Source organism: Anolis sagrei, chromosome 2 (genome assembly GCF_037176765.1).
Source record: "Anolis sagrei isolate rAnoSag1 chromosome 2, rAnoSag1.mat, whole genome shotgun sequence".
Lineage (NCBI taxonomy): Eukaryota > Metazoa > Chordata > Lepidosauria > Squamata > Dactyloidae > Anolis > Anolis sagrei.
This window is the reverse complement of record NC_090022.1, coordinates 84421416-84436661: the sequence shown is the minus strand read 5'-3', so window position 1 is coordinate 84436661 and position 15246 is coordinate 84421416. Positions and strand designations below refer to the sequence as shown.

Sequence of the window (15246 nt, the reverse complement as noted above, 5' to 3'; positions counted from 1 at the left end):
TACCATTGTTCATGGTATTTAAATTGCTCTGAATACCAGGGGAACCAACAGGGACACACTTCCCCCAATACTGTTCTCTGTATGGGTCATCCATCAAGACAACCAAAACTGTCTCTCTTCCATAGGCAGGCCTGATGTCAGATTGAAATGGATCTAGATAATCCAGAAACCCCTGGAGTTGGGAACCATGGTTCTTTATTTTTTCAAACCATGTGCTCTACCTATGATGTGATCTTTTTCCAACTGTAAGTAAACTCACACCAGCCTTTTGCTAAATCTAGCAAGATTTTAAGATAGCAAAACAACAACATAGTAAATGCATTTCCATAATTTTGGCTCCCTTCCTTCCTTTCACTGAAATCTCCAGCACAGGACTCAACTGAGGAGAGCCAAGAGTACTTTGCAATGTTTCTCCCTCTTTTGTCTTGGGTTCCTTTTCCAGTTTTATTTCCATATAAAACATATAAACACTAGAAAGAATTATGAAATCTATAGAACCTTCTGACTTCATACATTTTGTTTTGGTTTTCCCAATTCATTATGGGAACCCATAGTTAAGAGCAATTGCTAGAGAAAATACATTTCACTAGTTCAGCTAATTGTAGGATAAAGAGGATGCTTCAAACACTACAGTGCTACAAATCCAGATTTGCTACAAAGTATAAAATAAAGCTATAATCATTTTCCCCTAGCAAGCTATCTATATACAAACACAGATCGGCTGACTTCTCTGGTTGAAGTAGTCTGTAGTGCCTTTCATGTTCCTTGATTCGTGTTTGGGCGCTGCATTTGGTGGTCCCTATGTAGACTTGTCCACAGCTGCATGGTATACGGTAGACTCCTGCAGAGGTGAGAGGATCCCTCTTGTCCTTTGCTGAACGTAGCATTTGTTGGATTTTCTTGGTGGGTTTGTAGATTGTTTGTATGTTGTGTTTCCTCATCAGCTTCCCTATGCGGTCAGTGGTTCCCTTGATGTATGGCAGGAACACTTTTCCTCTGGGTGGGTCTTCATCTTTACTCTCGTGGCTTGTTCTTGATCTTGCAAAGGACAAGAGGGATCCTCTCACCTCTGCAGGAGTCTACCGTATACCATGCAGCTGTGGACAAGTCTACATAGGGACCACCAAATGCAGCGCCCAAACAGCCATAGCAGAGCACCTGATGAACCAGCCTGGACACAGCATATTATTTGAGAACACAGAAATGCTGGACCACACCAACAACCACCATGTCAGGCTACACAGAGAAGCCATTGAAATCCACAAGCATGTGGACAATTTCAACAGAAAGGAAGAGACCATGAAAATGAACAAAATCTGGCTACCAGTATTAAAAAACTCTAAAATTACAACAGCAAAACAGCAGAGAGGAAACAACCAGGCACATCTTAACACCTCTCAACAAAAGATTTTCCCAGGCTCAGCCAGGCCTTCAAATGCTAATGAAGGTGGTCAGTTGAAACATTCACACCTAGCTCCAGCAGAGAAGAGCTCTTTGCCCCACCCCAGCCATTCCACAGATATATAAACCCATTGTCCTAATTCCAACAGACCTCACTCTGAGGATGCTTGCCATAGATGCAGGTGAAATGTCAGGAGAAATGCCTCTAGAACATGGCCCTATAGCCCGAAAAAACCCACAAGAACCTAATGAGAATTGTACATTACTAGAATGAGAAAATATGATGGGGGATAATTCACTAATGCATTTTTTAAAGCACATTAAAATGTATTTTACAACCAAATTATCGGGGTGGCAAGTTATTGCGTATGGACTGAATCTGGGTGCCTCTACACTGGAATTAATACAGTTTAATATCACTTTAACTTCCATAGCTCCATGCTATGAAATCACGAGAATTGTAATTTTCCATAGTTTTTACTCTTCTTTGCCAAAGAGTGCTGGTGTCTCACTAAACTACAAATCTCAGGACTTCATATCATTGAGGTATGGAAGATAAAGTCATGTTAAATTGTATTAATTCTAAACCAGGAGTATGCTAGTGGTGACCTGCTAAATGTTATTATACTGCAATTTCCATCAGGACCTGCCAATCTCACAATCATGAGGGAGGACAGGAGCTACAGTACACCAGCATCTGGAGGGTCAAAAGTTATCTGCTCTTACTTTAATCTAGTGGAGGTAGATTAGCAACTTCCAAGGTGGTCACAGCAAAAACAAAGCATTTCATCTGTCCATCTTTAAGGTGCCTGAAGAGTCTTTGTAGTTTTATCTCTGTTTGGCTAATTCAGTGTCCCTGACTGTGAGAAAACCTTGACATTTGATTATAATCTTCTCTTTCACTGGTCTTTGATCAATAAATCCTTGGTAACCCATTCCTAATTTCTGTGACCATGTTCTCCCAGGTTGAAAGACAAAGAAACCCAAGCTTTATTATGGCACGGATTTGCCATTTCAAACTCCTTCGGGTCTATTATTTTATCCTTCATTAGCAGTGTTGCAATAGGTCTTAGGTCACAAATGGAACTATGATGAGTTAGCTATAAAAACACATGCATGGCCTGCAAAAACAAGTCAGAAAAGATACATAGAATGATATGGGATGTACGAAAATTATGATATTAAAATGATGATAGAATGCAAGGAAAAGGGTATGCTATGTGTATCCCAATTGAAAACATGTCCATCCAATAACATCTTTTGTGTTCATCTGAATCTGACTGACTGATCTCCTTACACAAATCTTTGATGACCTTAACATAAAAGATGTGCCATTTGAGTTTTCCTAGTTGGTTTTTCTTGTTGCAGAAAAATTCACAAGATGTTTCAGAGTCATTGTATAAAAAAGAGAATTGAAATCAATCTAACTTGGGTAGATTGTAGTATTGCTTTTTTGCTTATTTCTAGTTTTAGGATACAAACATATCTGATGTCTTTTTTAACTTGTGTCTGTCCAATCAGACAAAGCCAGTCTTTCTTATCTGTTTGCAGTTGTCTTTGCATGCTGTCTGAGATTTCCAGGTGTGGGAATATCACAGTTTTGAGCTGAACATGCAGATCTCTGCATGTTAGGCCTGGGTAACAACGGAAAAATTTGTTTCTAAAATCGATTTGTATTTGGGGGGGTTTTTTGTTTCGATATTTAAAATAATTACAAAATTTTCCTTTTAAAAAGTTCGATATTTACGAAATTTCGTAAATGGTAAAAAATTAACGAATCGATTTCCGAAACAATAACGAATCGATTCGTTAATGGCGGACGCGACCGCGAAATACGCTAAAAAACCTCCAAAACCTTCTGAAGCTTCCCTCTCCCTCTGTTGTTGACTGTTGGTGTGATATTATAATTTTTTTTCACTAATTAAACCATAAAACTGGCCCAGACATGCGGAAATAATAACGAAACGACCTCAAAACAATAACGAAACGAATACAATATCGAAATACGAAGCATTTACAAAACGCTTTTGAAAATTCGTTTTTTTAAATAATTGCTCCAGAATGGTTCGTTATCGTTTTGTAATTGAAAAAATTAACGAATTATTAACGAATTACGAATTAACAAAACGAAACCGCCCAGCCCTACTTCATGTCTATATGTCCCTGAAATCAGAAATCGTGGGATTTTTAAAATCTGGGGTTGTTCCTGGGTTTTAGATGTTTGTTCCTGATTGCTTGGTTCCCTAAAAGAAGGTGACACTTGAGTAGAAGGCAAAAACTTTGTTTGTGTGCCAGAAACTTCATGAAACATATGGAGGGCACATTTTCTCTCACCAGAACAAAGTTGTGGCTCCCTAATCAATGCTTTGCATCTTTTCACAAGGAGAGCAATCAGGAACAGCCATGTATAACCCAGGAACAGCACCTTGTTGTTTGATGCCATAAGTACACAACCAAATATGTCTGGACAGATGGCCAGGCATCCAGGCTCTAAAAAGTGTCAATAATGGCAAAGTTATCTTACTAGCTTGAAAGTGTGTGTTCCTGTTTGATTATGCAGTGCTGACTTGGGCAGAAGTGGTTCTACTCCGTAAACTTTGTTTGTGTGGCAGATACTTCATGAAATGTCTGGAGGTCACAGTTTCTCTGGCCTGGACAAAGAACAGAATATTTGCAATGATTCTCTGCAGTGATTCTTCACATATCCACATCTTGAGGTTTTTTTTTTTAAAAAAAAACAAAACACTGAAGTTTCTGGCGGAAGTTCTGTGGCAGCCATCTTGGAAGCCTCTAAATCTCACATCAAAGCATCAAGTCTGGACAATTGAAGCAGAAATCCTGGGTCCAACAGGTCTGCATGTGGACCTCTTCTGAAGTCCTGGGATTTTTTTTTTTTTTGCCATTGTTTAAAACTTGTGATTTAGTGTTGTCTGGAAGCACCCTGAGTTATCTGAGTCCACACTGGCATATATTTCAGTTTAAAACAGAAATTGTAGGATTTTATTCAGCTATGTGGAGGGGGCCTCAGTGCCACATTTTTATCCCCTTTGCAATCAACTGAAACTTTGTATTCTATGCAAATTAAAGGTCTACGGACATGTAGTCAGGTTACACTAATCTAAAATTCTAGGTTTAAGACACTTACATTCAGAATCTAAAGTTACTGACCTGAATCACCTTATACCTCCCCCAACCCAATTATTTTATTTGATAGTAATATGAATCGCTTCCTCTTTCTGCTTAAAAGTATCCCAACTGCCTTGCCCTTTTATATCCTCATAAAGCTACTTGTTCTAATAACCAGGAAGCGAAATCTTCTCTGTTCTACAGATTTGGCCTCTCCACTCCACCCACCCTGAAAACCACAGAAGATCAGGGTTGTGAGGGTGCTGCCAGTTCTGTAAAATTGGGCTTATTTCTAAATAGCACAATAACATCTGCTTTTCAACAAAGAGCTGCTACTTTTTAATCCTATTATGTTCATGCATCAGTGGAGGCTAAACTATGTGCTGCATGGTGGATATATGTATTTTATGCTCATACTTAAAGTGATACAGACCCCCCCCCAAAAAAAAAGGTCACGTGTATGCCAAGAAATGGGGAGGGGGTGGTGGTGATACTGTACATTTGTGCTAGAGCCAACAGCTCTTGACAATACAGCAAAGGGCAAAAACCCTCTGTTGCCTGGAGCAGATGTTGAATTCAAGGTAAGGGTAAATTATTTCTGATTTTTCTTTCAGTTTATAGGAGTATTTTGAAACTTTACTAAAATATCTGATTAGCATTTCCACTACTGTCTTACCAGTACTGACTAGCAGAAGAATCAATCTGTAGAAAAAGATCTAAGAGCAGGGGAGGCACAACCATGGATCTTTTCACTCTACACAATTATAAAGCCATTATTCCACTTTAACTGCCATGGTTCCTTCCTGTGGGATTCTGGGATTTGCACTTTTGGAAGGAATATTTAGAATCCTCAGACCTTTTGTGCCGAACCCAGAAATCCACTGGATGCAGCCGTGGAAGTTAAAGTGGAATCATAATGCTATAATTACGTAATTTAATGCCCCCTCCCCATGTCAAAAGAACTATTCTAAAAACACATGAGTAATTTTGCACTATGAGCCTTGGATCCAAGGAACTGAGCAACAAGATCTGAAAACCCCAGGAGAAGCTGGACTGATGTTTCTTGAATAGACTCCCACCAATACAATATACAAAACTACTTTTGAGATGGAAATAGCTTGAGAGTCTGTAGTCTAAAATCAACTAACTAACCAATCATAGTAAAAATGTCTCTTGGGATTTCAAGTATCCATAATTTACATGAAGTAGTGAATGTGGGCAATGCAAGCTTTGGTAGGAAACTGTGAAGCTGATTCACGAAGATCCGATTCCAGCACATTTGTCCAGTGACCTTAAAGCAAGGGCAGGAAATGTGTTGGCCTCCAGATGTTACTGCACTGTAACACCCATGTACATACTTTCTCTCTCTTAATGGACTATGCTAACTAGGTTTGATGTGGGGTTGCCTAGGTCTATTTGACCAAGGCTAAATCCATACAAGGGCTATATCTCAGCTCCAGTGTACAGTATTCTGTCCTGGTTTGACCCCAGTAACATTATTATTATTATTATTATTATTATTATTATTATTATTATTTTAAACACAACAAGATGAGTCCACAGCAGACACTCTGCTGGCTTTTGTATTGGTTCACACGTCGGACACTTCCCAAGTTCTAGGACTGTGTGATGTATCGGTGAATAATGCGTGCAGATCCCAGTAAGGTGGCCTTCTGCAGCTGGCAGATGGTAATTTTGTCAGCATCGATTGTGTTTAAGTGCAGGCCAAGGTCTTTAGGCACTGCACCCAGTGTGCTGATCACCACTGGGACCACCTTTACTGGCTTGTGCCAGAGTCTTTGCAGTTTGATCTTTAAATCATGTCAGCTTTTCCAGTTGTTTCTCTTCAATCCTGCTGTCACCTGGGATTGCAACATCGACAATCCATACTTTGTTTTTTAACATGATCATGAGATCAGGAGTATTGTGGTCCAAAACTTGTATGTCTGAATTCAGAATAATAATAATAATAATAATAATAATAATATTCCACCCCATCTCCCTAAATATACTTAGTGCGGATTCCAATCACAAAAAGGCAACATTTGATGCCTGAATACAACAATCAATACATACATAAGAAAAAATAATAACCCAGCATATACGAACAAATTATAACACAACATCTAAAATTAAGGTACATAATCTATCAATTTATCAATTAAAGCTGGGGTCACACTCACCCATTTAATCCAAAATCAATGGGTCTTGAAAGTCATACAATTCCCCCTCCCTGAGGTTACCTCAGTACAAAAAGGCATTTCTATTATGTCCACAAGTTCACTCTATTCAAGTTTTTTCAGGTCACGTAACTATAGTACTGCCCCCCCCTTTTTTTTTCTGGGAAGCATTCTCCTTCTTCCTGCCCTCCCATCCCACCCCTTTCTGCCCCTCTGGCGAAGTGACTAAGTGGGGGGAATGTTCATACAACTAAACCATGCCACTTCCTCCCAGTAGCTAAAATTTAACTACTGATTAAGTCTGATGTAACTGAACATAGCTAGACTCTGGTAATATCCTATTAAAATGGCAAAGGGCAGCACTGGAAGCAGGAGCAAATAATTTGCTGATTATTCTTGATTTTGCCATTATCATGGGTGCCCTGTGCCCCAACCCTTCAGATATTTGAATATGTGGTCATTTAAATAAATACTTTGAATGATTAAAAAGGTAATAGTGAAGGATCTAGATATCCTACAGCCAGCCTACTGCACTTTAGACCAGTATTGCTTATGTTGACTACTGTAATGTTGATGATCAGTAAGCATGTCAAGGACTACAACTTATTTAATTTTTGGAAAACTTGCCAAAGACTGGCATGTGACGGCTTATGGACCACTACTCATCCATCACTTTGAATACCACTATTTTAAACAGGACAGTGGCCATATCTGTATACAGCGAGAAGTTAGAATTCCAAAGGATTCTGATTCAACTTGAAGAGGACATTTGTTTCAGTCTTCCTCCTTCCGCAAAGAGGACCAACATACCTAACCAGAAATTTGACTTGTCAAAAAGCTGGTAGCACAAACAAGGGGTTATTCTTTATTTAAGAGACCTTTTTTGTTTGTTATTGAGCAACAAACAATGGATTACTGTTCAGGTGTAACACTAAATATGTAGCCCTGATTACTTAGGCCACTCCCACTGGAGGGAGGAGCCAAGAGAGAGCAAGGATTCTTGGGCTATTTTGGAGCGGGTGTGGAGTTGTAATACATTTTAATATTTCAAGGGTTAATAGTTTTAATAACACAGATGGTGTAATTGTTTTTTTTAATGTTTTATATTTATATTTTAATGCAATACATTTACACTGTTTTAATTTGCATTATGTCATATTTATTGTTAGCCTCCTTTGCTCCCTATAGGAGGAAAAAGGTGGGATTAAAAAAACCCAAAATTATTTCATTAAAATGATGATCTCCAAATACTGCCACAGCCTGAATCAGACAGAGAATAAGAACAGGGAAAGCATATTTGTAAAAATAAGCATTAGCTGTTCCAGAACCCATTCCATCCTGGGGCCCTTTCATACTATACAATGGTTGCACCACAATTCCACTTTAACTTCCACAACCGCATCCTTTGGAATCCTGGCCTATGCAATATGGTGGGGCACTACAGCTCTTTGGCTGGGAATTCTAAATGCCCCCCCCCCCAAAAAAAACTACTAATCCCAGGATTCCATACCATGTTTCCATGGTAGTTAAAGTGGAATCATAGTGCTGTGTGTAGTGTGAAAGGGCTCTTGGTCCATCTATCAGGTTGTTCATTGTGCAGGTTTATCATTTCTATGTGAATAATTTGAGATGAAAACAGAGTTCCTAAAACCTTAGTGGAGGCCTCACCTGCCCCTATCCTGTTAAACCAGAATGCTTTGGTCTAATCTGGTTTCCCTCCACTTAATTTAGCACTGTTATTAAATTGTCTCTTATCCAGATATTTGTGATACAGGTGAGCTGTGGCTTCTCAAGGGAAACCCAGGACAAACCATTGTTTCCCTGTGAAATACCACATTGTTCAAATGTCAGTGACATCTAGAAACTGATCTTTATCCTTGCAGTCTTTTACATGTATATACTCTGCTTGTAATTCACCAGTGAGGTTGTCTGATAACGCCTCATATTTATGTTCTTTTGTAAATTTCTGGCTATTCTCCATCTCTCCCTCTCTTCTCCAATTTATATCTTTCCCCCACATATTGGTTAAGAAAACCATCAACTGGACCACTTTTGACATCATATAGCAAAATCCAAAAATACATTGTAGTATATTAGGCCAAACAAAATACTCCTGATTTTTCTTAGAGTAAGGGTGAGGAAACTTTGGCCTTCCTGGTGTATAGAAAACTATAGTCCCCATGTTCCATTACCATTGAGTGTCTTGACTGGGGGTCCTTCCACACAGTTGAATAAAATCCCACATTATCTGCTTTGAACTGGAATATAGGGCAGTGTGGACTCAGATATCCCAGTTCAAGCAGATATTGTGGGATTTTTTGCCTTGATATTTATTATTTATTTACGACATTTATAGCCCGCCTTTTTCAACCATGCGGTGACTGAAGGCAGGTTACAGATTGGCACAATTCAATGCCATGCATTCATAAAAATGCGATTAAAAACATAACATAACAATATAAAACATATATAAAAACTATTAAAACATGGTTATATGGCTGCGTGGAAGAACTCTGGGGCTCCTGCAAGATAAAGTTCAAAGCATCTGGAGGGTCTACGACAGTGTTTCTCAACCTGGGGGCCATGACCCCGGGGGGGGGGGGTGTCACAAGGGGGTTCAGAGGGGTCACCAAAGATTATCAGAAAACATATACTTCTGATGGTCTTAGGAACCCCTTTAGCAGAAAAGGCTGAAGATCTCTCCACCTGTCCATGTCTTCCTTTCTGGAAACACACTGCGAATCCTCCCACCAATAGCCCTCCTCCACTGTAATTGGCCAGCCTCCAGCTGCCCTCTCAGCCAAGGAGAGGGCTGTTTCTGAGACTCCAAGTGGGGAGGGGACAGCAGGCATGCTCATCGCATGGCAGTGAGAGCATGTAAGGTTGGAGGGAGGCTCATGCCAGCAAGGCATGGGGGTTCTGTGTGGGAAGTCTGGCCCAATTCTATTGTTGGTGGGGTTCAGAATGCTTTTTGATTGTAAGTGAACTATCAATCCCAGCAACTACAACTCCCAAATGTCAAGGACTATTTCCCCCAAACTCTACCAGTGTTCACATTTGAGGATATTGAGGATTTGTGTCAAGTTTGGTCCAGATCTATCATTGATGGAGTTCAGAATGCTCTTTGATTGTAGATGAACTATAAATCCCAGCAACTACAACTCCCAAATGGCAAAATCAATCCCTCCCCCCAACCCCACCAGTATTCAAAATTGGGTATATCGGGTATTTGTGCCAAATTTGGTCCAGTGAATGAAAATACATTCTGCATATCAGGTATTTACATTACGATTCCTAACAGTAGCAAAATTAGAGTTTTGAAGCAGCAACAAAGATAATTTTATGGTAGGGGGTTACCACAATATGAGGGACTGTATTAAGGGGTTGCGGCATTAGGGAGACTGTTTTAGAGCAAGGGTGTGGAAACTTTGGCCTTCCTGGTGTATAGAAAACAATAGTCCCCATGTTCTATTCCCATTGGCTGTCTTGACTGGGGCTCCTGCAAGATAAAGTCCAAAGCATTTGGAGGGTCTAAGATGACCCCACCTGCACGGTAGTTTGATAAGCTAGAGCAGACAACCATATGAAGACAGGCAAAGAAGGCATTGGTAATACATACGGTTGCTTTTGGACAATACATTAATTACATCTCTGTGTGAAAAAGAAGGCCTTTGCTCCAGAGAAACAGCTCCTCAACGCTTCCCACAATGATAGTTTCGTCAATAAGGTAGTTGGGTTAGGGTTATTTATTTAGAGCAAGGATGAGCAACCTTTGGCCCTCCAGATGTTGTAAACTGTGGCTGGAATCTTGCTGGTGCAATTATTATCTACAACTCGCTATTCCCTTATCATTGGCCAGACCCGACACAGCTTATGGGAAATGAAATCCACTGACTTAGACTAATACCTCCAGCAGACAGTTGCATGAAATCATGCCAAGAATCAAGTACCTACAGACAGGCTTTTTGAAAACATATAAACCCTTGTGTAAAACGAAGGCCTTGGCTCCTCCTTTCCTTCTAAATTCTGACTCTACCCAATAAGAGCAATATTGAAGATTCAAACATACTGCGAAAGTGTTCACAGAAGATGCGGATCAGCTAAGAATGCCAGCTGTGGCAACAATCTCTCTTTTTAGCATGACTGTTCTGGCACTATTTCATTTTAAGGTTCAAGTTCCCAAACAACACTACTAGCAACTATGTAACTGCCAAAAATATACATGATTAAGTCAGCAAACAGACATGACACATTTGTGAACATGCAGAGGACAGCACAAGCCCACATGCATGCTGTCTGGTGACTGCATTGCACACCCATGCACCCACTCACTCCATTTGTTACTAATGTTCATGAATTATCTGAATTGTTGAATTATCTGCATTTGGTCATTTCTCAGCCATACCTAAAGTTTCCTAGTTCATGAAAGAAGAGAGGGTTGCGAGCAGATGTTACTCCACTGAAGTCAACTGCTTAAATACACTGAAGTTTTTGGTATGCAGATCATCACCATCATATTTATTTATTTGTTACATATCTCTCCTCACAACTTGAGATGGGGTACAACACCATCACCACAGATCCATTTAGACTAGTGGTTCTCAACCTTCCTAATGCCACGACCCCCTTATACAGTTCCTCATGTTGTGGTGACCCCCAACCATAAAATTATTTTTGTTGCTACTTCATAACTGTGATTTTGCTACTGTTATGAATAGTCATATAATATCTGATATGCAGGATGTATTTTCATTCACTGGACCAAATCTGGCACAAATACCCAATATACCCAAATTTGAATACTGGCGGGGTTGGGGGGTTGATTTTGTCATTGGGAGTTGTGGTTGCTGGGATTTATAGTTAACCTACGGTCAAAGAGAACTCCATCAACGATGGAGTTGAACCGAACTTGGCACAGAGAACTCCCATGACCAACAGAAAATACTGGAAGGGCTTTGTGGCCATTGACCTTGATTTTTGGAGTTGTAGTTCATCTACATCCAGAGAGTACTGTGAAATCAAACAATTATGGATCTGGACCAAACTTGGCATGGATACTCAATATGCCCAAATGTGAATGCTGGTGGAGTTTGGGAAAAATAGACATTGACATTTGTGAGTTGTAGTAGCTGGGATTTAGTGTTCACCTAAAATCCAAGAACTTTCTGAACTCCAGTAATGATGGAATGGAACCAATCTTGGTACACAGAACTCCCATGACCAACAGAAAATACTGAAAGAATTTGCTGGGCATTGACCTTGAGTTTTGGAGTTGTAGTTCACCTACGTCCAGGGAGCAGGAGGCGGGCTTTTAGTAGGAGGGATTCACTGCCTTTTTCCAAAAAGGAAGAAGAAGACAGGCTGAGAGATCTTCAGCCTTCTCTGCCAAAGAGGTACCTAAGACCATCAGAAACATGTGTTTTCTAATGGTCTTTGGTGGCCTCTCTGAAACCACACTCATGACCCCCCACTAGGGGTCCCGACCCCCAGGTTGAGTAACACTGATTTAGGCCCTAGATTTGTGCTTGCATGTTTATTCTCATTCACCCAAATGGACACGAGGACAAAGCTGAAGAGATAAAGCAGCATAACAGCATTTTGACAAGTAAATTGTCTCACTCAGTACATGTTCATCCAGCTGTATAAAGCACAGCCATTCATTCAGTAAACATTACAACAACCTTGTAAAGTAGCCCATTATGGGTTGCTGTGAATTTCCCGGGCTGTATGATCATTTTTTCAGAAGCATTCTCTCCTGACATTTCACCCACATCAGTGGCAGGCATCTTCTGAGAATGCCTGCCATAGATGTGTGCAAAAGGTCAGAAGAGAATGTTTCCGGAACATGGCCATACAGCCTGGAAAACTCACAGCAACCCAGTGATTCTGGCCATGAAAGCCTTTGACAACACATAGCCCAGTATGATCAGACAGCACACTAGAGGCTGAAGTAAGAGCACCTTACCTGCTTGAGGAGAACTGAACGGTCTGCAGTTCATCCTGTCAAGCCTAGACCAAAGCACATTTGCTCAGAAGCAATAACCCTTGAACTCAAAGAAGCTTGTTCCCAAATAAGTATGCAAATTATCCTGACCTTAGCTATTTCTATCGTGCCCATCCCCCCTTTTCTAACTGCAGCCACTCTGTCCAATTTCCCCTGTTTCTCAATGGTAGTTTTCATTTCAAGGCAAGCATCATTGGACAAATTTGAAAAGTTTCCTCACAACCTCTGAGAATGCTTGCCATAGATGCAGGTGAAATGTCAGGAGAGAATGCTTCTAGAACATGGCCTTATAGCCTGAAAAACTTACAACAACCCAGTTTCCTCACAGTGTTAGGTTTACTCTGCATAAGAAATCAATAATTTAATCTATTCAGGTTGTGTGTGTGTATGTTTGTGTAGAAACATGGACAGATATGCGTATCATTTCCCAAGCAAATTATATATCTGTTCATCAGTGAAACTCTGGAGTGTGGTGGAGGCTCCTTCTTTGGAGGCTTTTAAACAGAGGCTGGATGGCCATCTGTCGGGGGTGCTTTGAATGCAATTTTCCTTCTTCTTGGCAGAATGGGGTTGGACTGGATGGCCCAAGAGGTCTCTTCCAACTCTATGATTGGATGAAATTGGGTAAATTAGGAATAAGATTACTGTCCTAGACTCCAAAGTTTCAAAGAGTGTACACTTGGTTATTGCCCTACCTTATCCACTGAGTCCTAAATAAGTTTTTTTGGAGGGAGGAGGTCTGGGAAGCAACATGGGAAAATACTTTTTGCAAATTTGACAGGCACACACCCTCCACACAGGTTCTTGAATCTATTCTGGAACTACAGCTCCTAAACTCAAGGCCAATGCCCACCAAACCCTTCCAGTATTTTCTGTCAGTCGTGGGAGTTGTGTGTGCTCAGTTTGGTTCAATTCCATCGTTGGTGGAGTTCAGAATGCTCTTTGAGTGCAGGTGAACTATAAATCCCAGTAACTACAACTTTCAAATGTGGGTGAAACGTCAGGAGAGAATGCTTCTGGAGCATGGCCATCCAGCCTGGAAAACTCACAGCTCCCAGCCTATTCTTTCAAGCACACTTGTTGCACATTACATGCCTCGTCTGCCTGACCCAAGTGGTGTCTGTGTGTGTGTGTGCCCAGAGAGCCTTCCTGCCAAACGAGTCTCCAGGGTTTGGGAGCGCACCCTCCCTCCACACCTCCGGGGCTTGCGCGTCTCCTGCTTCTTTCTCCTCCGCGCTCTTTTACAGGCCATCCAGAATCAAAGAGTCCCTTTGCAAGACAACTCCCTCTTGTAAAGGGCTTCTTAGATTCTGGGAGGAAGCCTCCCCGTCCGGGTCCTGCGCCCCACTCTCAGCCCCAGTGGCACCGCGGCGCTCCATCCTTACCTGGACGGAGGGACCTCCTCCCGCTCCTCTTCCAAGCCTCTAGGAGCGTTCCCTTTGCACGGGGGAGTCCCGCTTTTGCAAGGCGCAGAGCCGGGTCGGCTTGGCCAGCAAGTGCATGGCTGGGGCTGCGGGAAGCAGCGCGCAAAGTAGACGCCAAAGCCGGAGAGAAAGTTGTGAGCGGGCGCGTCCTCTGGCTCCGTCTCTTCGCGCGCCTCCCCTCCTCCGGCGGAGGCAGAAGAAAGGAGGAGGAGCCAGCAGCAGGTAAGCAGGTAGCAGCCTCTCTCCCCCCCCCCCCCATTCTCTCTGGGAGAGAAGGACAGAGAGGGGGACTCTCAAAGTGCCTATGACTGTGTTTCTCAACCTTCCTAATGCCGCCACCCCTTTCATACACTTCCTCATGTTGGGGTGACCCCCCAACCATACCATTATTTCCGTTGCTACTTCATAACCGTAATTTTGCTCCTGTTATGAATCGTCATGAAAATATCTGATATGCAGCAGGATATATTTTCCTTCACTGGACCAAATTTGGCACAAATGCCCCATACGCCCAACTGGTGGGGAGGGGATTGAGTTTGTCATTGGGTGTTGTAGTTGCTCGGATTTATAGTTAATCTACAATCAAAGAGCATTCTGAACTCCACCAATGATGGAATTGAACCAAACTTGGCACATACAACTCTCATGACTGACAGAAAGTACTGGAAGGGTCTGGCGGGCATTGACCTTGAGTTTGGGAGCTGTAGTTCACCTACATCCAGAGAGCACTGTTGACTCAAACAATTATAGATCTGGCCCAAACTTGGCCTGAATATTCAGTATGCCCAAATGTGAACACAGGCGGATTTTGGGATAAATAGACTTTGACATTTGGGAGTTGTAGCTGCTGGGATTTATAGTTCACCTACAATCAGAGCATTCTGAACCTCACTAACAATAGAATTGGGCCAAACTTTCCACACAGAATCCCCATGACCAACAGAAAATACTGTGTTTTCCGATAGTCTTTGGCGACCTCTCTGACACCCCTTTGCCACCCCCCAAGGGTCCCGACCCCCAGGTTAAGAAACACTGGTCTATAAGGGCCCAGAGTGCAAAAGAGTGCAGGGTGGTGCCTCTGGGAAGGGCTCCTGGGCACAGGCAAAGTTGG

At 41.6% G+C, this 15246-nt stretch overlaps 1 protein-coding gene across 2 annotated transcripts in view; it reads right to left on the bottom strand.

Annotated features, from left to right (window-relative positions):
* The window catches only part of FAT2 (FAT atypical cadherin 2), a 116240-nt gene extending 101897 nt beyond the window's left edge, over positions 1-14343 (bottom strand). For both annotated transcript variants that reach the window (XM_060765486.2, XM_060765487.2), the window contains exon 1: positions 14097-14343. The gene's annotated coding sequence lies outside the window, so the exon portion shown is untranslated. The remainder of the gene's footprint in view (positions 1-14096) is intronic.
* Positions 14344-15246: the final 903 nt, after the last annotated feature.